At 39.6% G+C, this 24,640-nt stretch overlaps 1 non-coding gene across 1 annotated transcript; it reads right to left on the bottom strand.

Moving 5' to 3' along the window:
• Positions 1 to 981: 981 nt before the first annotated feature.
• Positions 982 to 1,086, bottom strand: LOC124094162 (U6 spliceosomal RNA). The gene has a single exon (XR_006852150.1). It is a non-coding gene; the product is annotated as a U6 spliceosomal RNA (small nuclear RNA).
• Positions 1,087 to 24,640: the final 23,554 nt, after the last annotated feature.

Below are 24,640 nucleotides of genomic sequence, written 5' to 3'. Positions count from 1 at the left end.
TACTCTGCTGGTAGTATTCTCAATTGAGTTTTTAAGTTGGTTTATTGATTCCTGCATTTCTAGGATTTCTGTTTGTTTGTTTTTTATAACCTCTATCTCCCTGTATAGTTGATCTTTTGCTTCCTGTATTTGTTTGTGTAATTCATTGTCGAAGTGATCTTTCATTGTTGGATTTTGCTATCTAATGTCTTCCTTGAGACTCCACATCATCTGAAGCATGTATATCCTGAATTCTTTATCTGACATTCCATCTGCTGCAGCTGTTACCTTTTCTAAAGTTGAGTTGACCTGCATTGCTTTTGGTCCTTTCTTTCCTTGTCTTTTCATACTGCTTGCATGTCTTTCTGCTTGGTGAAAATGTTGTGTTTTTGAAATCCCCCCCTATATATTTATATTGCTCTTGTATAGTTGAAAAGTCTCCCTTACAGGATCGGGCGGCGGTCTGCCTACCTTGCAGGCATGGGTGGCAGCTCTGCTCTGCCCCTCCTCCAATTGGTGTGACGTGTCTACCACACCCTCGGACCCCTGGGCCTGTTCTGCCGGTCGGTCACAGGTCTGCCTACCTTGCAGGCATGGGCAGTGGCTCTTCTCTGCCCTTACTCAAACTGGGGTGACGTGTCTACAATGCTGGTGGGTCGCTGGGCTTATTCCTTGCCTGGGAGGTGGCTCTGCTCTGCCCCTACTCCAATTGGGGTGACTTGTGTACCACGCCAGCAGGCCACGAGGCCTGATCTGCTGGTCGGTTGCAGGTCTGCTTACCTTGCATGCGTGGGTGGCGGCTCTGCTCTGCCCCTCCTCCAGTTGGTGTGACGTGTCTACCACGCCCGTGGACCCCAGGGCCTATTCTGCCGGTCCGTCGCAGGTCTGCCTACCTTGCAGGCACGGGCGGCGGCTCTGCTCTGCCCCTACTCCAATTGGTGTGATGTGACTACCGCGCCGGCTGGCCGCTGGGCCTGTCCCGGGTGCAGGCAAAAGCTCTGCTATAATATGGAACACTTCAGGAATTTGCGTGTCATCCTTGTGCAGGGGCCATGCTAATCTTCTATGTATCATTCCAATTTTAATATATGTTTTGCCAAAGTGAGCATGCATAGTGTTTTTTTTGCATACATCATCTTTGGGAAACTTTCACAAGGATAAAACCAGAGCATCCTCACAGAGAACTGATTGATTGTGTGAAGTTTCAAGCAGCTAGCAAAAAAAAAAACCTGTTTGATTTCCAGCTCCATTTCCATTTACCCATATAGGTCAAAATGAAGTGAAACCTTAAAATAAGAACTGAAATACTGACAGCAAACCAGTGAACTTAGAAGGTCCAAACCTGGGGAACATAGTAAGGATGGGTAAAAGATAAATCCTGCCTAGTATCAAAGAAATTCGAACAAAACTATTGTAAACCTAACACTAAATCTATCCTTAATCCTAACCCTACAACTTACCCTAGCCTGTTTAGAGAACCTTTGATTAAAAAAGTCCCAAATTAAGGGAGCCTAATGGGGCAAGCTAACAGATGAATCCTGCACAGTATCAAAGAAATCTGAGCAAATAATTGGGGGAAGTGATTCAGTACATGCATATCTCCTTGATTTCTCCAAAAGTGCTCTGGGATAAAGTTGTTTTGCATGTTTCAGCTGAGGGCAACATTCACAAGGAACAAACCAGACAGTGCCCATAGAGAACTAATTGAGTGTGTGCAGTTTCAAGCATCTAGCACCAACCCTGTTTGATTTCGTGCCCCATTTATCTTCAACAAAATACTTCAAAATAAAGTGAAACCTTAAAATACAAACTGTTCCTGACAGGGAACCATTGAACAGAGAATGCCCAAACCAGGAAACATTGTGAGGCTAGATAAAAGATGAATCCTGCTCAGTATCAAACCATGAACAAAACTGACTCTAACCCTAACACTGGTTTAAACCTATCCCTTACCCTAACCATAAACCTAACCCTAATCTGTTTAGAGAACCTTTTATCATAGATGTCCCAAATTAAAGGAGCCTAGTGGGGCAAGCTAATAGATGAATCTTGTGCAGTATCAAAGAACTCTGACCAAATAATTTGGGGAGGTAGTCAGTATATGTATATTTCCCTGTTGTCTCCAACAGTACTTTCAGATGAAGATGTTTTTGCATGCTTCAGCTTTGGGAATCTTTCACAAGAAAGAAACCAGAGTGCCCACATAGAACTGATTGTGTGAAATTTTCAGTAGCGAGCAAAAACCCTGTTAGATTTGGAGTTCTATTTCCATTTACCCTTATAGGTCAAAATGAAGGAAACTTTGAAATACAAACTGTTCCTGACAGCAAACCAATGAGGGGATAAGGCCCAAACCTGGGGAAAATAGTAAGGCTAGGTAAAATACAAATTATGCCAGGTATCAAATGAATTTGAACAAAACTCACTCAAACTCTAACACTAGATCTAACCCAACCCTAACCTAATTCTAACCTGTTTAGAGTACTTATGATCATAGAAGTCCCAAACTTGGGGAGCCTTGTACCACACCTTAACAGATGAATCTTGTGCAGTATGAAAGAAATTTGATGAAAAATTGGGGGAGGTATTTCAGTACATTCATATTTCCCTGTTTTTTTTTTTTAAAGTGCTCATGGATAAATTATTTTTCATGATCAGCTTAAGGTACTTTCAAAAGAACAATCAGAGAGTGCCCACAAAGAGCTGATTGAGTGTGTGAAGTTTCAAACAGCTAGTACTAACTCTGTTTTATTTCCAGTTCATTTTCATTCACATCTATAGTCCATAATAATGTGAAACACAAAAATTCAAACTATTCCTGACAGTGAAGTGGCAAACTTTGAAAACCCAAACTTGAGGATCCTACTAAGGCTAGGAAAATACTGAATCCTGTACAATATCAAAGTAATCCATGCAAAAAAAAAATTGAATCTTCTCCTAAAGTGCTCACAGATAAAGCTGTTTCTGTCTAATTCAGCTTTGGGCTACTACCACAAGAAACAAATGAGAGAATGTGCACTGAGAACTGATTGAGTGTGTGAAGTTTCAAGCAGCTAGCACAAACCCTGTTTGAGTCCAGCTCCATTTCCATTCACCCCTATAGGGCAAAATGAAGTGAAACATGAAAATTAAAGCTGCTCCTGAGATCAAACCCTTTTACTAGGATACCCAAACTTGTGGAGCATACTAAGAATAGGAAAAAGATAAATCCTTCCCAGTATCAAATAAGTTGAAAAAAACTAACTCTAACCCTAACACTAGTTCTAACCCTAACTCTAACCATAATTCTAAGCCTAACCTGTTAAGAGAACCTTCAATCATAAAAGTTTTAAACTTGGAGATCCTATTGGGGCAAGCTTACATATGAACCCTGCACAGTATCCAAGAAATCTGACCAAATAATTGGGGGAAGTATTTCAGAACATGCATATTGCCCTGTTTTCTCCTAAAATGCTCTTGGATAAACTTGTTTTGCATGCTTCAGCTTATGGCTACTTTTACAAGAAAGAAACCAGAGAGTGCCCACAGACAACTGATTGAGTATGTGAAGTTTCAACCAGCTAGCACCAACCCTCTGATTTCCAGCTCCATTCTCATTTACCCATATAGGTCAAAATGAAGTGAGACACTAAAAACAAACTATTCCCAACAGCGAACCATTGAGCCGAGAAGGCCCCAAACTGGGGCACATAGTAAGGCTAGGTAAAAGATAAATCTTCCCAGTATCAAAGAAATTTGAACAAAACAAACTCTAACTCTGACTCTAGCTCTAAAGCTAGCCCTAACCCTAACCATAACACTAACCCTTACCTGTTTAGAGAACCATTGATCCTAGAAGTGTCAACCTTGGGGAGCCTAGTGGAGCAAGCTAAAAGATGAATACTGTGTAGTATCAAAGAAATCTGATCAAATTGTTTGGAGACATATTTCAATAGATACATGTTTCTCTGTTTTCTCCTTAAGGGCTCTCGGATACAGTTTCTTTTGCATGCTTCATCTTTGGCCTACCTTCAAAAGAAAGAAACCAGATAGTGCCCACTGAGAACTGATTGTGTGAAGTTTCAAGCACCTCCTGCCAATTCTGTTTGATTTCCAGCTCAATTTTCATTCACATCAATAAGCCATAATGAAGGGAAACCTTAAAATACAAACTGTTCCTCACAGCAAACCATTGAACCAACAAGGCCCAAACCTGTGGAGCATAGTAAGGCTAAGTAAAAGATGAATCCTGCCCAGTATCATAGAAATTTGAAGAAAACTAGGGCCGCATGGGTGCTCTCGGTGCAGATGGAAGGCTGGGCTCCGCAGTTTCTCTGGGTGTAGACAGAAGTCTCAGCCACACAGGCACTCTCTGCACAGATGGAAGGCAGCACAGAACACAGAGGCTTTGCTTGCAGTTCACCAGACTGAGCTCGGGACACAGCACAAGGTCACTCCAGATCCACCCACCTCACCAAACACCATACATGGGTAATAGATGGAATCCTTCTTGCAAAACCTTACTCGCCACCAATCAGTGGGCATGGCTACCAGCTTGGTTCTGCAGCTTATCAGGTACCCGGTTTCCAACTCTCCAACATCCAGCTGTGATAAATCAAGATTTTTCTCACAAGCTTTTGGGGGTGTAGCTATCAATGTGGAACAGCAAATGTACAGGCACCTGTTTTCAATTCAGAGACTAAGAGTAGGGAGGCTCTAGGTAGAAGCTCAAGCCCTCTCACCCTGGGGCTATTGCTTGGTTTTGTTTTACTGCAAGGGTAAGTGTTAGGGCTAGTTTTATGATTAGCGTTATGGCTAGGGCTAGTGTTAATGTTAGGCTTAGGGTTAGGATTAGATTTAGAGTTAGGGTTAGATCTAGGGTTAGGACTAGGAATAAGGATTTGACAATGGTTATGGCTAGGTTTAGGGCTAGGGTTAGGGCTAGGTTTAGGATTACAGTAACGGATAATGCTACAAGTAGGGATAGAGCTAGTGTGAGAGTCAGAGTTAGTCTTAGGGCTAGGGTTAGGGTTAGGGATATGGTTAAATTAGGGCTAGGATTAGGGCTAGGGTTAATGTTCACCTTAGGCCTAGTGTTAGGGTTAGGGTTAAGTTTAGGGTAAGGAATGGCATTATAGCTAGGTTTAGAGATAAGGTGAAGGTTAGAATTAAGGTTAGGGCTATGGGTTGGGTTAGGGTAATGATTGAGGATAGGTTTGGGGCTAGGATTAGGGCTATGGCTAATATCAGATATAGGGTTTTGGTTAAAGATAGTTTTAGGGTTAGGTTTATGTCTACATGTAATGTAAGGGTTAGGTTAAGGGTTAGAGTCAGGTTTAGAGCTAGGGGTACTATTAGAGTCAAATTCTGGGTTAGGTGTTTGAGATAGGTTAAAGCTTAAAGTTGGGGATAAAATTATCATTATGGTTAGTGGTAGTGTAATGATAGGATGAGGTTTATGGTTTAGGTTTGGTTTAGAATAATGCATAGGTTTAGGATTAGAGATAGGGTTAGGTTTGGGTATAGAGTTATATTTATGGCAATGGATAGAGTTAGAGATAGGGTTAGGGCTAGGGTTATGGTTTTGATATGGCTAGGGATAGGATTAAGGTTACGGTTAAAGCTCAAGTTAGGGCTAGGTTTTGGGTTAAGTTAGTGCTAGTGTTAGCAGTAAGGCTAATGTATGTACCAGGGTTACAATTATGGTTAAAATTAGTGTTAGAGTTAGTGGTAGGTCTGGTGTTAGGTTTAGGGTTAGGGTGATGTTTCAACTAGGGTTAGTATTATGGTCATAGTCAGGGTCAGTGTTAGTTTTAGTTTTCAGCTTAAACCAGAATTAGAGCTAAGGTTAGGGTTAGGGTTAAGGGTTGGTTTAGGTTAAGGGTTAGGGTTAGTGCTATGACTCAGTTTTGTTTTAGGGCTATGGTTAAAGTTAGATTTAGATTTAAGGTTAGGGTTAGGGTTTGATTTAGAGTTAAACTTAGATGTAGGTTAGGCTAGAGCTAATGATATAGCTAAGGTTAGGGCTGGGTTTAGAGTTAGGATTAGGGTTCCAGTAAGGGATAGGGTTAGAACTAGGGATATAGAAAGGGTGAGAGTTAGAGTTAGTGTTAGGGCTAGGTTTGGGGCTATAGTTAGAAATAGGACTAAATTAGTCCTAAGATTATGGCTAGGGTTAGTTCTTGGTTTCGGTCTAAAGTTAGGTTTAGGGTTAGGATTAAGGCTAGGTTTCGGGCTAAGATAAGGACTGGGGGTTTTGTTAGGTTTAGATCTAGGATTAGGGCTTTGGTTAATATCAGATCTAAGCTTATGGTTGGGGATAGTTTTAGGATTAGTGTTATGGCTAGGTCTAGCGTAAGGGTCAGGTTTAGTGTAAAGGTCATCCTTAGAGCTAGGAGATTTATTAGGGTCAGGGTCAGTTTTAGAGTTTGTTTGAGGTTAGGTTTTAGGGTTAAGGGCTTGAATTAGCACTAGGGTGTTGGTTGGGGTAATCATAGGGTTTTTTGTAGAGTTTACATTAGGTTTAGGGTAAATGAGAGGGTTAGGGTTAGTGATAGGGTTAAAATTAGGCCTAGGATTCACATTAGGATAAGGGTTATGGTTAGTATAATGGATAGGATTAGAGCTAAGTTTAGGGTTAGGTTTATGGTTAAGAATAGGTCTTGAATTATGGTTAGGGTTAAAGTTAAAACTAGGGTTAGGCTTATGTTTATGTTTAGCATAAGTGTTAGATTTTGAACTATGGTTAGGGCTAGGGTGAGTTTTAGGTTTAGGGTTACTTCTAGGGATAAGATTATAGTACTCATATGGTTAGGGTTAGAATTAGGGCTGGGGATATCATCAGGGATAGGGTTAGGGTTAGGGTAATGCATAAGATTAGATGTAGATTTAGGGCTATGTTTAATGTTAGATTGAGGTTTAGGCTTAGAGTTAGGGCTATGGTTATGTTTAGTTTTATAGTAAGGGTTAGGGATTTATCTAGGGTTAGGTCTATGGCATGTGAGGGTTTAAGGTTAGGTCTAGGGTTAGTTTTCCAGTTAGGTTTAGGTTTAGCATTAAGCCTAGGATTATCAATAAGTTTAGGTTTAGAGTAATGGGTAGGTTTAGAGCTATGTTAAGGGCTAGGGTTAAGGTTAGGATTACGGATAGGGTTATAGTTAAATTGAGGGATAGGTGTAGGTTTATGTTTAGAGTAATGTTTAGGCTTTGAGCTAGTATTAGGACTAAGGTGAGAGTTAGTTAGGATTAGGGCTATGGGTAATATAAGAGCTAGGGTTACGTTCAGGGCTAGTTTTAGGTTTAGGGTTATGGCTAGGTCTAGTGTTAGGTTTAGATTTTTGGGTAGGGTCATATTTAGAGATAGGTTTACTCTAAAGGCAGGTTCAGTGTTTGGGTTAGTGTTAGTATTAGGGTTATAGCCAGAATTAGGACTACATTTAGGTCCAGTGTTAGGGTTAGTGTTTGAGTTTGGTTAAGGATTATTGTTAGGGCTAGGGCTAGGTTTATGTTTAGGTCTAATGCTAGAGTTAAGGCTAGATTTAGAAATTGGTTTAGGTCTAGGGCTAGTGTTAGGGTTTGGTCTAGGATTAGGTTCAGTTTTAGACCTAGGGTTAGAGTTAAGGTCGGAATAAGGGTCAGGATTAGCATTAGGGTTTGGTATAGTGTTAGAACTAGAATGAGCACTAGGGTTAGGACTATTAATAGGGTTAGGGTTTTGGTTAGCCTAAGGATTAGAGATAGGTCTAGGGTTATCATTAGGTTTCAGGTTTTTCTTAGGTTAAGGGATAGCCTTAGAGTTCTGTTAATGCTACTGTTAGGGTTAGGGTTAAATATAGGTTTAGAGCTCGGATTAGGGCTAGTTTTTGTGTTAGGGTTAGGACTAGATTTGGGCATTGGCTAATGTAAGAGCCAGGGTTACAATTAGGGTTAGTTTTAGGGTTAGGTTTAGGGGTAGGTCTATTGTTAGGTTTAGGTTCAAGGTTAGGGTTATATTTAGAGCTAGGGTTATTGTTAGGATATGAGTCAGCATCAGGGTTATTTTTAGGGTTAGGGTTAGGACTCAGATAAGGGCTAGGGTTACTGTTCTTGTTCAGTTTAAGGTGAGGGCTGTGTTTAGAGCTAGGGTGACTGTTAGGATATCAGTCAGGGTCAGGGTTAGCTTTAATGTTAGGGTTATGACTTGAATTAAGGCTAGGGTTACTGTTAGGGTTTGGTTTAAGTTTAGGGTGGTCTTTAGAGCTAGGATGTTAGGATATGAGACAGGGTCAGGGTAAGTTTTAAGGTTAAGGTTAGGACTCTAATTAGGGCTAGGGTTATGTCTAGGTGTAGTGTTAGGATTTGGTTTAAGTTAAGGTTTAGGGTTAGGGCTGTTGCTCAGTTTTGTTTTATTCCTAGGTTTAGGGTTAGGGCTAGTTATAAGATTAGCATTAGTGTTAGGGCTAGTGTAAGTGTTAGGCTTAGGCTTTGGGTTAGGGTTAGATTTGGATTTAGCATTAAATCTAGGATTAGGGCTAGGTTTAACTATAGGGCAAGGTTTAGGATTAGGGTTATGGTTACAATAGCAGATAGGGTTAGAACTAAGGTTAGGGCTAGGGTGAGAGTTAGAGTTAGTCTTAGGCCTAGGGTTTTTGTTAGTTTTAATGATAGGGCTATGTTAGGGCTAAGGATTAGAGATACGGTTAGTGTTCAGCTTAGGCCTAGTGTTAGGGCTAGGGTTATAGTTAATTTTAGGGTAAGGTATGGTGTTATAGCTAGGTTTAGAGGTAGGGTGAGAGTTAGAATTAGGTTTAGGGCTAGGATTAGGGTTAGGGTTATGATTAAGGCTAGGTTTGGGGCTAGGATGAGGGCTAGGGTTTGTTGTAGGGTTAGGTCTAGAATTAGGTCTAGGGCTTATGTCAAGTCTAGTGTTACAATTTGGGGTAGATTTAGTGTTAGGTTTGTGTCTATGTCTAGTGTAAGTGTTAGGCTCTGGGTAAGGGTCACATTTAGAGCTAGGTGTATTTTTAGGGTCAGGATCAGGGTTAGGTTTTTTTATGGTTAAGGTTTAGGGATAGGGCTCAAATGAGCATTAGGGTTAGAGTTAGGGTTAGAGTAATTGATTGGGTTAGGTTAGGTTTCAGGGTAGGTTTAGGGCAATGGAGAGCTTTAGGGTTAGCAAAAGGATTAGGGTTATGCCTAGGGTTATCATTAGTATTAGGTTTATCATAAGGATAATATATAGGGTTAGATCTATGTTTAGGGCAAGGGTTAAGTTAGGATTAAGGCTAGAGTTAGGTTAGGTTTTGGGTTAGGGCTAGTAAATCTAGCTTAGGTTTAGAGTTAGGGTTATATTTAGGGTAAAGTTTAGGTTTGAGCTAGGGTTAGGTCTAGGACGAGGGTTAGGTTTAGTGTTATGGTCAGGGTTAGGTTTAGGCTTAGGGCTAGGGTTTTCATTAGGTGTAGGATTAAGTTTAGGGTAATAGATTGGGTTAGATGTAAGTTTAGCTTTACAGTTAAGGTTAGGTTGAGGTTTAAGTTTAGTTTTAGGGCTAGGTTTACTGTACGTTTTAGGGTAAGAGTTAGGGTTTCATTTAGGGTGAAGTCTATAGCAAGGTTTAGGTTTAGGGTTAGGTCTAGGGTTAGGTTTATGGTTTGGCTTAGGGTTTCAGTTAGGGTTTGGGATAGGGTTACCATTAGTGTTAGGATTAGAGTTAAGGTAATGGCTAGGGTTAGAGCTAGTGTTAGGTCTAGGGTTAAGGTTAGGATTAGGGCTACGGTTAGGGTTATGGTTAGGGATAGTGCTAGGGTTATGTTTAGGCTAAGGGTTAGGCTTTTAGCTAGGGCTAGGACTAAGGCGTGGGTTAGGGTTAGGGTTAAGACTAGGGTTAAGGTTAGGGTGAGGGTTATGCTTAGGGTAGGTTTAGGCCTCGATTAAGGTTAGGGTTATTTAAGTTTTGAGTTAGGTTTAGACCTAGGGTTAGTGTTATGTGTAATGTAAGATCTAGGATTCTGATTAGAGCTAGTTTTAGGGTTAGGGTAATGGCTAGGTCTAGTGTTAAGTTTAGGTTTTGGGTTAGGGTCAGGTTTAGAGCTAGGTTTAATGTTAGTGTCAGGACCAGTGTTCAGGTTAAAGTTAGGGTTAGGGTGAAACCAGAATAGGACTAGGGTTAGGTCTAGTGGTAGGGTTAGTGTTTGGTTTAGGTTTAGGTTTATTGTTAGGGCTAGCACTAAGTATTTTCTTAGGTCAAGTGCCAGAGTAATAGCTAGATTTATGATTAGGATTGGGTCTAGGGCTAGTGTTAGGGTTAGGTTTAGGTATTAGTTTACTGGTAGGACTAGTTTCAGGTTTCAGTTTTAGTTTAGGGTCAGGTTTAGACCTACAATTAGTGTTAGGGTCAGGTTAGTGTGAGGTTTTGGTTAGGGTTAAATCTAGAATTAGGGCTAGTGTTAGGACTTGTAATAGGGTTATTGTTTGGGTTTGGCTAAGGATTAGGATTAGGACTAGAGTTAGCATTATGAATAGGTTTTGGCTAAGGGTAATGGATAGTATTAGAGCTAGGGTTAGGGCTAGGATTAGGTTTAGGTTTAGAGTTAGTTTTAGGGTTAGGGTTAGGGTAAAATCTGGTGTTAGGGCTAGGAGTAGGGCTATTTTTGTGTTAGAATTAGGGCTAGGGTTTGGCTAAGGCCAATGTAAGAAATAGGGTTATAATTAGGGTTAGTTTTAGGGTTAGTGTTTCAGCTAGTGTTATCCAAAGGTTAGGGTTTTGGTCTAGTGTTAGCATTAATTTTAGGGTTAGGGTGATATTTAGAGCTAGGATTTGTGTTTGGATACGAGTCAGGGTGAGAGTTAGTTTTAGGCCTAGGACTCAAATTAGAGCTCGGGTTATGGCTAGTTATGGGTTAGGGTTTGGTTTAGAGCAATGGCTCGTTTCTTTTTATGGCTAGGGGTTGGATTAGGGCTAATTTTATGATTAGCAATAGTGTTAGAGCTAGTGGTAGAATGAGGTTTAGGCTTAAAATTAGGGTTGGATTTAGAGTTTTGGTTAGATCTAGGGTTAGGGCTATGGCTAGAATTAGGGCTCAGGTTAGGGCTATTGTGAGGGTTATGTTAAGAATAGGGTTATAAATAGAAATAGAATTAGGGTGTGAGTTAGAGTTAGTCTTAGAGCTAGGGTTAGGGTAGGGTTATGTTTAGGGTTCAATTAGGGCTAGGATTAGCACTATGATTATTGTTAGGGTTAGGCCTATTGTTAGGGCTAGTGTTAGGGTTAGTTTTAGGGGAAGGGATGGGGTTATATAGCTAGGTTCAGTGCTAGGGCGAGGGTTATATTTAGGGATAGGGATAGGGTTTGTGTTCAGGTTTGGATTAAGTCTAGGTTTAGGTCTAAGATGAGGGATAATATTTGTGTTAGGATTAGGGCTATGATTAGGGCTAGGGATAATGTCAGGTCTAGGGTTATTGTTAGGGATAGTATTAGGGATAGGTTTATGGCTAGGTCTAGTTTAAGTGTTAGGTTTAGTGTAGGTGTCACATATAAAGCTAGGTTATTATTAGGGTCAGAGTCTGGGTTAGGGTTTGGTTTGGGTTAAGGTTTAAGGTTAGGGCTCAAATTAGCATTAGGGTTAGGGTTAGGGTAGGAGAAATGGATAGAGTTAGGTTTAGAGTACAGGTTAGGTTTAGAGTAATGTATAGGGTTAGTGTTAGGGATAGGGTTAGGGTTAGGCCTAGGGTTAGCATTTGGTTTAGGCTAACCAAATGAATATGTTTAGTGCTAGTGTTAGGGCTTAGGTTAAGGTTAGAATTAGGGCTAGGGTTTGGGTTACACCTAGGGTTACTGTTAGGGTTCTGTTTAGGGTAAGTGTTCGGGTTTGAGCTAGGGTTAGGGCTAGGTCAAGGGTTAGGGTTAGAATCAGGGCAATGGTTAGGATTAGGGATAAGGTTAGGTTTAGGATTAGGGCTAGGTTTTGTATTAGGGTTAGGGTTATATTTAAGTTAATGGATAAAGTTAGAGCTAGGATTTGGGCTATGGTTACACTTAGGATTAGGGATAGGGTTAGGGTTATGGTTTGAGCTAGGGTTGTGTTTAGAGTAAGGGTTAGATTTTGATCTAGGGTTAGGGCTAGGCAAGCATTAGGTTTAGGTTTTGTGCTAGGGTTAGGGTTAAGGTTATGCTTAGGTCTAGGTTTAGGGCTTGTATTAGGGCTAGGTTTTGTGTGAGGTTTATGGTTATTGTTAGGGCTATGGGTAATGTAAGAGCTAGGGTTATAATTATGGCTAGTTTTTTGGGTTAGGGTTATACATATGTATAGTGTTAGGTTTAAATTTGGGGTTAGGATAAGGTTTATAGATAGGATTTGTGTAAGGGTAAGTGTCAATGTTCGGGTTAGCATTGGGTTTATGGTTAGAACCAGAATTAGAACTACAGTTAGGTCTAAAGTTGGGGTTAGTCTTTGTGTTAGATTAATGGTTATTTTAGGGCTATGGCTAGGTTTTTGTTTAGGACTAGGGCTAGAGTTCTGGCTATATTTAGGATTAAGTTTAGGTCTAGTGCTAGTGTTATGGTTAGTTGTAGGTATAGGTTTACTGGTAGGGCTAGTGCTAGGGTTCGGTTTACTTGTAAGGTCAGGCTTTGACCTAAGGTTAGTGTTAGGGTCAGAATAAGGGTAAGGTTTAGGCTTAGGCTTCGAATTAGTGTTAGAGATAGAATGAGGCCTAGGGTTAGTACTAGTAATAGAGTTAGACTTTGGATTAAGCTAAGGATTAGTTTTAGAACTATGGTAGCATTAGGGTGAGAATTTGGCTTAGGGTAAAGAATCGGTTTAGAGCTAGGGTTTGGGTTAGTGTTAGGGTAAGGGATAGAGTTAAAGCTAGGGTTGAGGCTCAGATTAGCACTAGGTTTTGTGTTAGGGTTAGGGCTATGGCTAATGTAAGAACTAGCTTTACGGTTAGAGATAGTTTTAGGGTTAGGTTTAGGGATAGGTCTAGTGTTTGGCTTAGGTTTAGGGTTAGGGTGATGTCTAGAGTTAGGGTTAGTTTTGGGGTCAGAGTCAGGTTCAGTATTGGTTGTAGGGATAGGGTTAGGACTAGGTGTACGTTAGGATTTGGTTTAGGTTAAGGGTTAGTATTAGGGCTATAGCTCAGTTTTGTTTTGGGCTATGGCTAGGGTTAGGGCTAGTTTTCAAATTAGAATTATAGTTAGGGCTAGTGTTAGGGTGAGGTTTAGGTTTAGAGTTAGGGTTATATTTAGAGTTAGGGTTAATTCTAAGTTTAGGACTGTGGCTAGTGTTAGGACTAAGATTACGTCTAGTGATAGGGTTAGACAATAGATAAGGTTAGTACTAGAAAAAGGTCTAGGGCTAGAGTTAGGGTTAGTCTTAGGGCTAGGGTTAGAGTTACGGTTACAGTTAGCAATAAATTAGGGCTAGGATTAGAGCTATGTTTAGTGTTAGTATTAGGCCTAGGGTTAAGGCTAGGGTTATCATGATGTTTATAGTTAGAGTTTGGGTAATGGGTGGGGTTAAAGTTATGTTTAGAGCTATGTTTTGGTTAGGCTTATGTTTAGAATAATGGGTAGGTTTAGGTGGAGGGTTATGGTTAGGATTAGGGCTAGGGTTAGGGTTAGGGTTAGGTCTAGCTTTAGTGTTAGGGTTAGGTTTAGGGTAAGTGTTAGGGTTTGAGCTATGGTTAGGGCTAGGGCGACAGTTAGGGTTAGTGTCAGGTCTAGGTTTAGGATTAGGGTTAAGTTTAGAGCCAAGATTATCATTAGGGTTAGGGTTATTTTTAGGGTAGTGGATAGGGTTAGAGCTAGATTTAGGGCTAGGATTATAGTTAGGATTAAGTCTAGGGTTAGGTTCAGGGTTAGGGCTAGTTTTAGGGTTAGGGTTAGGTTTAGGATAATGGTTAGGGCTAGGGTTAGGGTTAGGGTTAAAATGAGGTGCAGGGCTCAGTTTAGGGACAGGTTTTGGGTTAGGTTAGGGCTACGGCTAATGTAAGAACTAGAGTTATGATTAGAACTTCTTTTGGGGTTACAGTTAGGGCTAGTTCTAGTCTTAGGTTTAGGTATACTTTTAGGGTGATACTAGAGCTAGGGTTAGTGTAAGGTCAGAGTCAGGCTCAAGGTTAGTTTTGGGGTTATGTTAGGACTGGAATTCGGGCTAAGGTTAGGGCTAGGTGTAGGGTTAGGTTTTGGTTTAGGTTAGGGGTTAGGATTAGGGCTATGGCTCAGTTTTGTTTTAGGGCTTGAACTAGATTAGGGCTAGTTTTAGGATTAATGTTATTGTTAGGGCTAGTGTTAGTGTGAGGTTTAGGCTTAGGGTTAGAGTTGTACATAGAGTTACGGTTAATTCTAGGGTTAGGGCTAGGGCTAGTGTTAGGGCTAAGGTTAGGGCAAGTTTTAGGGTTATGTTAAGAAATAGGGTTAGATCTAGGAATAGGGCTAAGGAGAGAGTTAGAATTACTCTTAGTGCTAGTGGTAGGGTTAGAGATAAATTAGGGCTAACATCAGGTCTAGGATTAGTGTAAGGGTTAAGTCTAGAGTTAGAGTTAGGGTTAGATTTGGGGAAAGGGATGGGGTAATAGCAAGGTTCAGAAATAGGGTGAGGGATAAAATTAGGGATAGGGCTAGACTTAGGGTTTGGGTTAGGATCAAGGCTAGGTTTAGGGCTAGTGTGAGGGCTAGCATTTGTGTTAGGGTTATGGCAATAGTTAGGGCTAGGGATAATATCAGGTCTAGGGTTATGGTTAGAGATAGTTTTTGGGTAAGATTATGGCTAGGTCTAGTTTCAGAGTTAGTTTAGGGTGAGGTTCTAGTTGAGAGCTAGGTGTATTATAATAGTCAGAGTCAGATTTTGGGTTTTGGATAATTTGAGGTTTATGGTGATGGCTCAAATTAGCATTAGGTTTGAGTTAGGGTTAGGGTAATGGATAAGGTTAGGTTTAGGCTTCAGGTTAGGTTTAGGGCTCAGATTAGATTTAGGGTAATGGATTGGGTTAGGGTTAAACCTATGGTTACCATAAGGTTTATGGTTATCATTAGGGTAATGGACAGGGTTAGACCTAGGATTAGAGCTAGGGTTATGTTTAGGATTAGGGCTAGAGTTAGGGTTAGGGTTAAGGCTAGGGTTAGGTTCAGGGTATGGGTTAGGGTTTGAGCTTGGATTAGTGCTAAGGATATGATTGGGTTTAGGATTAGGTCTAGGGTTAGGATTAGGGTTACCATTATTGTTAAGGTAATGGACAGGTTTAGATGTCAGGATAGGGTTAGGGTTAGGTTTAGGCTTAGGACTAGTGTTATTGTTAATTTTAGCATAATTGTTAGAGTTTGAGCTGGGGTTAGGACTATGGCAAGGGCTAGGTTTATGGTTAGGTCTAGGGTTAGGTTTACAGTAGGGTTAGAGTTGTTTAGGGTTATGGAAAGGGTTATCATGATGTTTTTGGTTAGGATTAGGGTAATCGGTAGGGTTAGAGCTAAGGTTAAATCTAGTTTCAAGTTTAGAATTAGGGCTAGAATTAGGGTTAGGGTTAGGCTTATCATTTTCTTATGGTTAGGTTAAGGGTAAGGGTCAGGGATTGAGTAAGTGTTAGGGATAGGATGAGGCTTCAGGTATGAATCAGGTCTAGGGATAGAGTTAGGGTTAGGGTTAGGTTTAGGGCTAGGTTTAGCATTAGGTTTAGGGTTATGGTTAGGGTAATGTATAGAGTTAGAGCTAGGGTTTGTGTTATGGTTAGGGTTAGGATTAGAGCTAGGATTGGGGTTATGTTTTGGGCTCTGGTTATGTTTAGGGTAAGGGCTAGTGTTTGAGCTAGTGTTAGTTCTAGGGCTAGGTCAAGGATTAGGTTCAGCCTTAGGTCTATGGACAGGAGTATGGTAGGTTTAGGGTTAGGGTTAATTTAGGGCTAGGGTTATCATTAGGGTTAGGATAAGGGATAGGGTAATGGATATGGTTAGATGTAGGTTTAGGTTTAGGGTTAGATTTAGTTTTAGGGTTAATGTTAAGACTACAGTTATGTTTAGGTTTATGGCACGGGTTAGGTTTTGAGCTACGGTAGGACTATGGCGAGTGTTAGTTTTAGGGTTAAGTCTATTGTTATTTTTCTGATTAGGGTTAGGGCTATGGCTAGGCTTAAGACTAGGATTATCAATACAGTGAGGTGTAGGGTTAGTTAAGTTGTAGATTTAGAGCTAGGATAGGGATAGGGTAAAGTTCAGGGTTAGGGCTAGGGTTAGGGTTTAGAGTAAGGTATAGGTCTAAGTTGATATTTATGGTAAGAGTTAGGCTTTGAGTAAGGTTTAAGACTGAGGCTAGGGTTAGGTTTAGGGTTAGGGCTAGGGCTAGGGTTAGGGTTGGGGTTATGCTTAGGTCTGGATTTAGGTCTAGAATTTGCTCTAGGTTTTGTGTTAGGTTAAGGCATAGAGTTAGGGCTATGGGTAATGTAAGAGCTAGGATTATGTTTAGGGCTAGTTGAAGGGTTAGGGTTATGGCTATGTCTAGTGTTAGGTTTAGGTTTTTGGTTATGGTCAGATTTAGAGATAGGTTTAGTGTTAAAGGCAGGGTCAGTGTTCAGGTTAGAGTTAGAGTTAAGGTTAAAGACAGAATTGGGAATAGGTTTATGTCTAGGGGTAGGGTTAGTCTTTGAGTTAAGTTAAAGGTTATTGATAGGTCTAAGGCTAGGTTTTTGTTTAGGTCTAGAGCGAGAGTTAAGTCTAATTTAGGATTAGGTTTAGGTCTATGGCTAATGATAGGGTCTGGTTTAGGTATAAGTTTACTGGTAGGGCTAGTGTTACATCTTGGTATATATATATATATATATATATATATATATATATATATATATATATATATATATGGCGTTATAACTAGGTTTAGAAGTAGGGTGAGGGTAAGAGTTAGGGTTAGGGCTAAGGTTGGAGTTAGGGTTATGATTAAGGCTAGGTTTAGGGCTTTGATGAGGGCTAGTGTTTGTCTTAGATTCAGTGCTAGGATTAGTACTAGGGCTAATATCAGGTCTAGGGTTATTTTTAAAGATAGTTTTAGTGTTAGGCTTATGGCTACATCTAGTGTAAGGGTTAGATTTAGGGTAAGGGTCAGGTTTAGAGCTAAGGGAATTATTAGGATTAGGATTTAGCTTAGGTAAGTTTTTTTTTTATGGCTCAATTTTTTTTATTTGTTGTTCAAAACATTACAAAGCTCTTGACGTATCATATTTCATACATTAGATTCAAGATGGTTATGAACTCCCAATTTTACCCCAAATACAGATTGCAGAATCACATCGGTTACACATCCACATTTTTACATAATGCCCTATTAGTAACTGTTGTATTCTGCTACCTTTCCTATCTTCTAATATCCCCCCTCCCCTCCCCTCCAATTTTCTCTCTCTACCCCATCTACTGTAATTCATTTCTCTCCTTGTTTATTTTCCCATTCCCCTCACAACCCCTTATATGTAATTTTGTATAACAATGAGGGTCTGCCTCCATTACCATGTAATTTCCCTTTTCTCTCCCTTTCCATCCCACTCATGTATCTGTTTAATGTTAATCTTTTCTTCCTGCTCTTCCTCCCTGCTCTGATCTTAGTTGCTCTCAATATATCAAAGAAGACATTTGTTATTTGTTATTTAGGGATTGGCTAGCTTCAATAAGCATAATCTGCTCTAGTGCCATCCATTTCCCTGCAAATTCCATGATTTTGTCATTTTTTAGTGCAGAGTAATACACCATGGTGTATAAATGCCTCTTTTTTCATCCATTCATCTATTGAAGGGCATCTGGGTTGGTTCCACAGTCTAGCAATTGTGAATTGTGCTGCTATGAACATCAATGTGGCAGTATCCCTGTAGTACACTCTTTTAAGATATTCAGGGAATAGTCCGAGAAGTCCAATAGCTGGGTCAAATGGTGGATCCATTCCCAGCTTTCCCAGGAATCTACATACTGCTTTCCAAATTGGCCGCACGAGTTTGCACTCCCACCAGCAATGTATAAGATTACCCTTTTCCCCATATCCTCGCCAGCACTTGTTGTTGTTTGACATCATAATGGCTGCCAATCTTACTGGAGTGAGATGGTATCTTAGGGTGGTTTTGATTTGCATTTCTCTGACTGCTAGAGATGGTGAACATTTTCTCATGTACTTGTTGATTGATCATATGTCCTCCTCTGAGAAGTGTCTGTTCAGGTCCTTGGCCCATTTGTTGATTGGGTTATTTGTTATCTTATGGTCTAATTTTTTGAGTTCTTTGTATACTCTGGATATTAGGGCTCTATCTGAAGTGTGAGGAGTAAAAATTTGTTCCCATGATATAGGCTGCCTATTTACCTCTCTTATTGTTTCTCTTGCTGAGAAAAAACTTTTCAGTTTAAGTAAGTCACATTTGTTGATTCTTGTTATTAACTTTTGTGCTATGGGTGTCCTATTAAGGAATTTGGAGCCCGACCCGACAATATGTAGATTGGAGCCAACTTTTTCTTCTATCAGACGCAGAGTCTCTGATTTGATATCTAGCTCCTTGATCCACTTTGTGTTAACTTTTGAGCATGGTGAGAGGAGGGGATTCAGTTTCATTTTGTTGCATATGGATTTCCAGTTTTCCCAACACCATTTGTTGAAGATGCTATCCTTCCTCCATTGCATGCTTTTAGCTCCTTTATCAAATATAAGATAGTTGTAGCTTTGTGGATTAGTCTCTGTGTCCTCTATTCTGTACCATTAGTCAACCAACCTGTTTGGTACCAGAACCATGCTGTTTTTGTTATTATTGCTCTGTAATATAGTTTGAAATCTGGTATCGCTATACCGCCTGATTCACACTTCCTGCTTAGAATTGCTTTTGCTATTCTGGGTCTTTTATTTTTCCATATGAATTTCATGTTTGCTTTTTCTATTTCTACAAGAAATGCCATTGGGGTTTTGATTGGCATTGCATTAAACCTATAGAGAACTTTTGGTAATATTGCCATTTTGATGATGTTAGTTCTGCCTATCCATGAACAGTGTATATTTTTGCATCTTCTAAGATTTTATTCTACTCCGCTATTTCGGGTTCTGTAGTTTTCATTGTATAAATCTTTCACCTCTTTTGCTAGGTTGATTCCCAAGTATTTTATTTATTTATTTATTTTTTGAGGATATTGTGAATGGAGTGTTTTTCCTCATTTGCATTTCAGAAGTTTTGTCGCTGATATACACAAATGCCTTTGATTTATGCATGTTGATTTTATATCCTGCCACTTTGCTGAATTCATTTATTAGTTCTAGTAGTTTTTTTGTAGACCCTTTTGGGTCTTCTAGGTATAGAATCATGTCTTCCACAAATAGTGATAATTTAAGTTCTTTTTTCCTATTTTTATGCCTTTAATTTCTTTCATCTGTCTAATTTCTCTGGCCAATATTTAGAGAACTATATTGAATAGAAGTGGTGATAGAGGGCATCCCTGTATTGTTTCAGATTTTAGAGGGAATGCCTTCAATTTTTCTCCATTCAGAATGATGCTAGCCTGAGGCTTAGCATAGATAGCTTTTACTATGTCGAGGTAAGTTCCTGTTATCCCTTGTTTTTCTAAAGTTTTGAACATAAAGGGATGCTGTACTTAGTCGAATGCTTTCTCTGCATCTGTCGAGATGATCATAGGGTTCTTATCTTTAAGTCTATTGATGTGGTGAATAACACTTATTGATTTCCGTATATTGAACCATCATTGCATCAGAGGGAAGAATCCTACTTGATCATGGTGCACAATTTTTTTTTTTTTTGATGTGCCTTTGTATCTGATTCGCCAGAATTTTATTGTGGATTTTTGCATCTAGGTTCATCAGAGATATTGGTCTGTAGTTTTCTTTCTTTGAGGTGTCTTTGTCTGGTTTCGGAATCAGGGTGATTTTGGCCTCATAGAATGAATTTGGAAGAGCTCCCTCTTTTTCTATTTCCTGAAGTAACTTGAAAAGTATTGGTATTAATTCTTCTTTAAAGGTTTTGTAAAACTCTGCTGTATACCCATCCGGTCCTGGGCTTTTCTTGGTTGGTGGTCTTTTGATTGCTTCTTCTATTTCATCCATTGATATTGGTCTGTTTAAGTTGTGAGTATCCTCCTGACTCAGTCTGGGCAAATCATATGACTTAAGAAATTTATCAATGTCTTCACTATCTTCTATTTTATTGGAATATAGGTTTTCAAAATAATTTTTAATTGTCTTCTGTATTTCTGTAGCATCTGTTTTGATATTGCCTTTTTCATCCCGTATGTTAGTAATTTGAGTTCTCTCTCTTCTTCTCTTCGTTTGCATGGCTAAGGGTCTGTCGATCTTATTTATATTTTCGAAGAACCAAATTTTAGTTTTGTTAATTTTTTCAATAGTTTCTTTTGTTTCAATTTCGTTGATTTCCACTCTGATTTTAATTATTTCTTGCCTTCTGCTACATTTGCTGTTGTTTTTCTCTTACTTTTCCAGGGCTTTGAGATGAAGTGTGAACTCATTTATTTGTTGGTTTTTACTTTTTTTCAGGAATGACCTCCAGGTGATGAATTTCCCTCCTAAAACTGCTTTCATTGTGTCCCATAGATTCCGATATGTTGTGTATGTATTTTCTTTTATCTCTAAGAATTTTTTGATTTCCTCCTTTATGTCTTCTGTAACCCATTGATCATTCAGTAACATATTGTTCATTTTCCATGTGATACAGGATTTTTCCTTCCTTCTTTTATCATTGATTTCCAGTTTCATTCCATTATGATCAGATAAAATGCATGGTATTATCTCCACCCCTTTATATTTACTGAGGGTTGCCTTATGGCATAATATATGGTCTATTTTTGAGAAGGATCCATGTGCTGCTGAGAAAAAAAAAAGCATATCCACTTGATGATGGTTGATATATTCTATATATGTCAGTTAAGTCCAGGTTATTGATTGTGATATTGAGTTCTATCGTTTTTTTTTATTCAACTTTTGTTTGGAGGATCTGTCCAATGGTGAGAGAAGTGTGTTGAAGTCACCCATAATTATTGTGTTGTTGCCTATTTGATTCTTGAACTTGAGGAGAATTTGTTTTATGAACGCCACAGCACCATTATTTGGTGTATAAATATTGATAATTGTTATGTCTTGTTGGTGAATGGTTCCTTTTAACAGTATATAATGTCCTTCCTTATCCTTTTGAGTATCTTTGTTTTGAAGTCGATTTTATTCAATATGAGGATGGCCACCCCTGCTTGCTTACGAGGACCGTGTGCATGGTATATTTTTTCCCAACCATTCACCTTCAGCCTGTGTATGTCTTTTCCAATCAGATGTTTCCCCTGGAGGCAGCATATTCTTGGATTTGTTTTTTATTTTTTTAATCCACGTTACCAGCCTATGTAGCTTTATTGGAGAGTTTAAGCCATTAACGTTTAGAGTTACTATTGATATATGGTTTTTACTTCCAGCCATGTTTGATTATTTATCTTCTTCTTTTTTTTTAATTTAGTTTGTTTCTCCATGATTAGGTTTTCCCCTGCTCTCTGTCTTTACAGTGGCACTTCCCACTGATGGTTTTGGCTATTGTTTTTCATTTCTTCCTCGTGTAGAGCTTTGCTCAAGATGCTTTGCAATGCTGGTTTTCTGGCTGCAAATTCTTTTAGCTTTTGTTTATCATGAAAGATTTTTATTTCGTTGTCGTACCTGAAGCTTAATTTTGCTGGATACAGAATTCTTGGTTGGCATCCATTGTCTTTCAGTGTTTGAAATACGTTGTTCCAGGATCTTCTCGCTTTCAGTGTCTGTGATGAAAAATCCATTGTTAACCTTATTGGTTTACCCTTGAATGTAATCTGCTTCCTTTCTCTTGTAGCTTTTAATATTTTCTCTTTGTTCTGTATATTGGATATCTTCATAACAATGTGTCTTGGTGTTGGTCTACTGTGATTTTGTGTGCTCAGTGTCCTGTATGCATCTACAATTTGTATATCTGTTTCCTTTTTATTTCTGGAAAATTTTCTGTAATTATTTCATTCAGCGGGTTACTCATTCCCTTATTTTGAATCTCTGTGCCTTCCTCTATTCCGATGACTCATAAGTTTGGTTTTTTTTTTATGTTATTCCATATATCTTCGATGTTTTTCTTGTGATTTTTTAACCAGCCTTTCTGAGTTGGCTAGACTCTTTTCAAGATGATATATTTTGTTTTCATTATCTGACGTTCTGGCTTCTACTTGCTCCACTCTGTTAGTGATACTCTCAAATGAGTTTTTAATTTGGTTTATCATTTCCTTCATTTCTAGAATTATTGCTTGATTTTTTTAAATAATCTCTATCTCCCGATAAAGATGCTTAACTTCTTCTTTTATCTGTTTATGTAATTCATTTTTAATGTGTTCTTTCACTGTTTGGATTTGCTGTCTCATATCCTCTTTAAGCTTCCATTCCATCTGTCTAAGGTATTCCTTGAGTTCTTTATATGACCATTTGTCTGATGATTCTAGGTCCTCCTGAATATTTAGGCTGTCCTTCATTGTTTGTACTCCTCTTCTTCCTTGTTTTTTATGCTGCTCATGTTACATCTTGTTCTGTTTGACTGCTGAGTTACTGTTTACTCTTATAAATTTATTTGATGCTTGGGAGGAAAGATATTAGAAGGGAAGGGAAGAAGTCACTAAAGAGAATGCGAGTAGGCAGGTAGAATTCAAGAAAGGGGGAATAAGAAAATTGAAAAGAAATGAAAAGACAAAAGAAAAAAAATAGAAAATAAAGAAAGAAAGTTATTTTTAAAAAAATAATAATAAAAAAATGAAAATTAAAATTTAAAATAATAATAATAATAATAATAAAATTAAAAAAAACATTAAAAAAGTTAAAGAACAACAACAACAACAAAATAAAATGAAAGAAAAAGAAAATTATAATAATAATAATAAATGTAGACATAGAGTTAGATTAACTTCTCTTCCAGTAGGTGGAGCCGTGCCCACTGGGCCAAGCTTCTCCTCTCAATAGGTGGGAACCAATCAGCTTGCAGCAGCTCTTCCTCCCAGACTGGGCGGGTCTCCAATCCTGAGTGCCTAGGCCTTCTCTTGTGTTTCCTCAAGCCAGGCCACACTCACCTGTGACCCTCACCACAATACTGGCTACACGCCAGGTCTGCTGCTCCTGGGAGCCCTGTTTTCATTAATGCCAGGGCACACTCTCCCTGTTTGCCTCCCTCAGACCCTAAGTTTGTAGAGCTTTTGGCTGAGAACCCCCAGCGAATTTGCTTGCCCTCCGGTAGCCACGCCCCCGGTAGCTGGTGCAAGAGACCTCAGTTGTCAGCACTGGTGGGAGCAATAGCCTGGAGTTCTGCGCTGCAAGTGCTGCGCCACTCCTGATTCCCTTGGTCTGGCTATCGTGCTCACAGGATAGCTGGGAGGGGCCCTTATGGGAGAGCTGGGAAGGGCCCTTAAGATTTCCCCGCTGTGTGGAGAGAGATGGCTAGGGGATTACACACCTGTCGCGCTGGTTTCAATGAAGTTATCTCCTCCGCCCGTGACGTCAGTTCTCTGCCATGGTGGTATCCCATGCAAATGGTGACCGTTCGTTCCCTTTGCCGGGTGACCATGCAACGGGTGGGTCCTGACTGTCTCTCTCAAGCCCCGTTTCAATCCTGTGGCCACTGCCTATGAAGGCTCAGTTGGCTTTTAACTCTGTAAGTTCAGAAGGGCCGACCAGTTATTTCAGCAGGATCATTAGTGCTGAGTCACGAGAAGCAGGCGAACTGGAGCTTGAATGCAGCCGATCTGGGCTCGGTGTGTGTTCTTAGGGGCCAAGACTGTCCGCCCCAGATCCACGTCAGCTCAGCATTGCCTAGAGATCCTGAGCAAACAGCATTTAGACAGTTTATGACTCCCTATGCCCACGCAGCTGAAGAGGTCAGAGACTTGATCTCTCTGCGCCCACTGCCATGTTCACTCCGCCTTTTATGGCTCCAATTAGCATTAGGGTTAGGTTTAGGGGTATAATTAGGGTTTGATATAAGGTTCGGGATTGGTTTAGGGTAATTGATCAGTTAGCATTACTGATAGGCCTAGGGTTAGGCTTAGGGTTAGCATTAGGGTAAGGGTTATGGTTAGGGTAATTGATAGGGTTAGAGCTTAGGATAGAACTAGAGTTATGGTTAGGAATATGCCTTGAGTTAGGGTTAGAGTTAGTGTTAGAACTAAGGTTAAGGTTAGGTTTATGGTTATGTTTAGCATAAAGGTTAGGTTTTGAGCTGGGTTTAGGGCTAGGTTTTGGGTTAGGTCTGGGGATACAATTACAGTAAGTTTAGGGTTAGGGTAAGAGTTAGGGCTAGGTTTATCATTAATGTTAGGGTTAGGGTTAAGATAACGGATAGGGTTAGGTTAGGTTTAGATTTGGTTTAGAGTTAGAATTTGTGATAAGGTTAGGATTAGAGCTATGGTTATGTTTAGGTTTATGGTTAAGTTTATGTTTTGATCTAGAGTTAGGGCTATGCTGAGTTTAATTTTAGTATTATGTCTATGTTTATTTTTCCAGTTAGGGTTAGGGTTAACATTAGGGTTCGGGCTAGGATTCTCAATAAGTTTAGGTTTATGGTTAGGGTAATGGGTAGGTTTAGAGGTAGGTTTAGGGCTAGGTTAAGTTTATGATTTGGCCTAGATTTAGGGTGAAACGTAGGGATAGGTCTAGGTTTATGTTTAGGGTAAGGGTTAGACTTTGAGCTATCTTA

The sequence above is a fragment of the Marmota monax genome, unplaced genomic scaffold (assembly GCF_021218885.2).
Source record: "Marmota monax isolate L192 unplaced genomic scaffold, Marmota_monax_Labrador192_F-V1.1 WCK01_AAM20220418_F8-fsc00431, whole genome shotgun sequence".
In the NCBI taxonomy this organism is placed as follows: domain Eukaryota; kingdom Metazoa; phylum Chordata; class Mammalia; order Rodentia; family Sciuridae; genus Marmota; species Marmota monax.
This window is presented reverse-complemented; position numbering and strand designations above follow the sequence as displayed.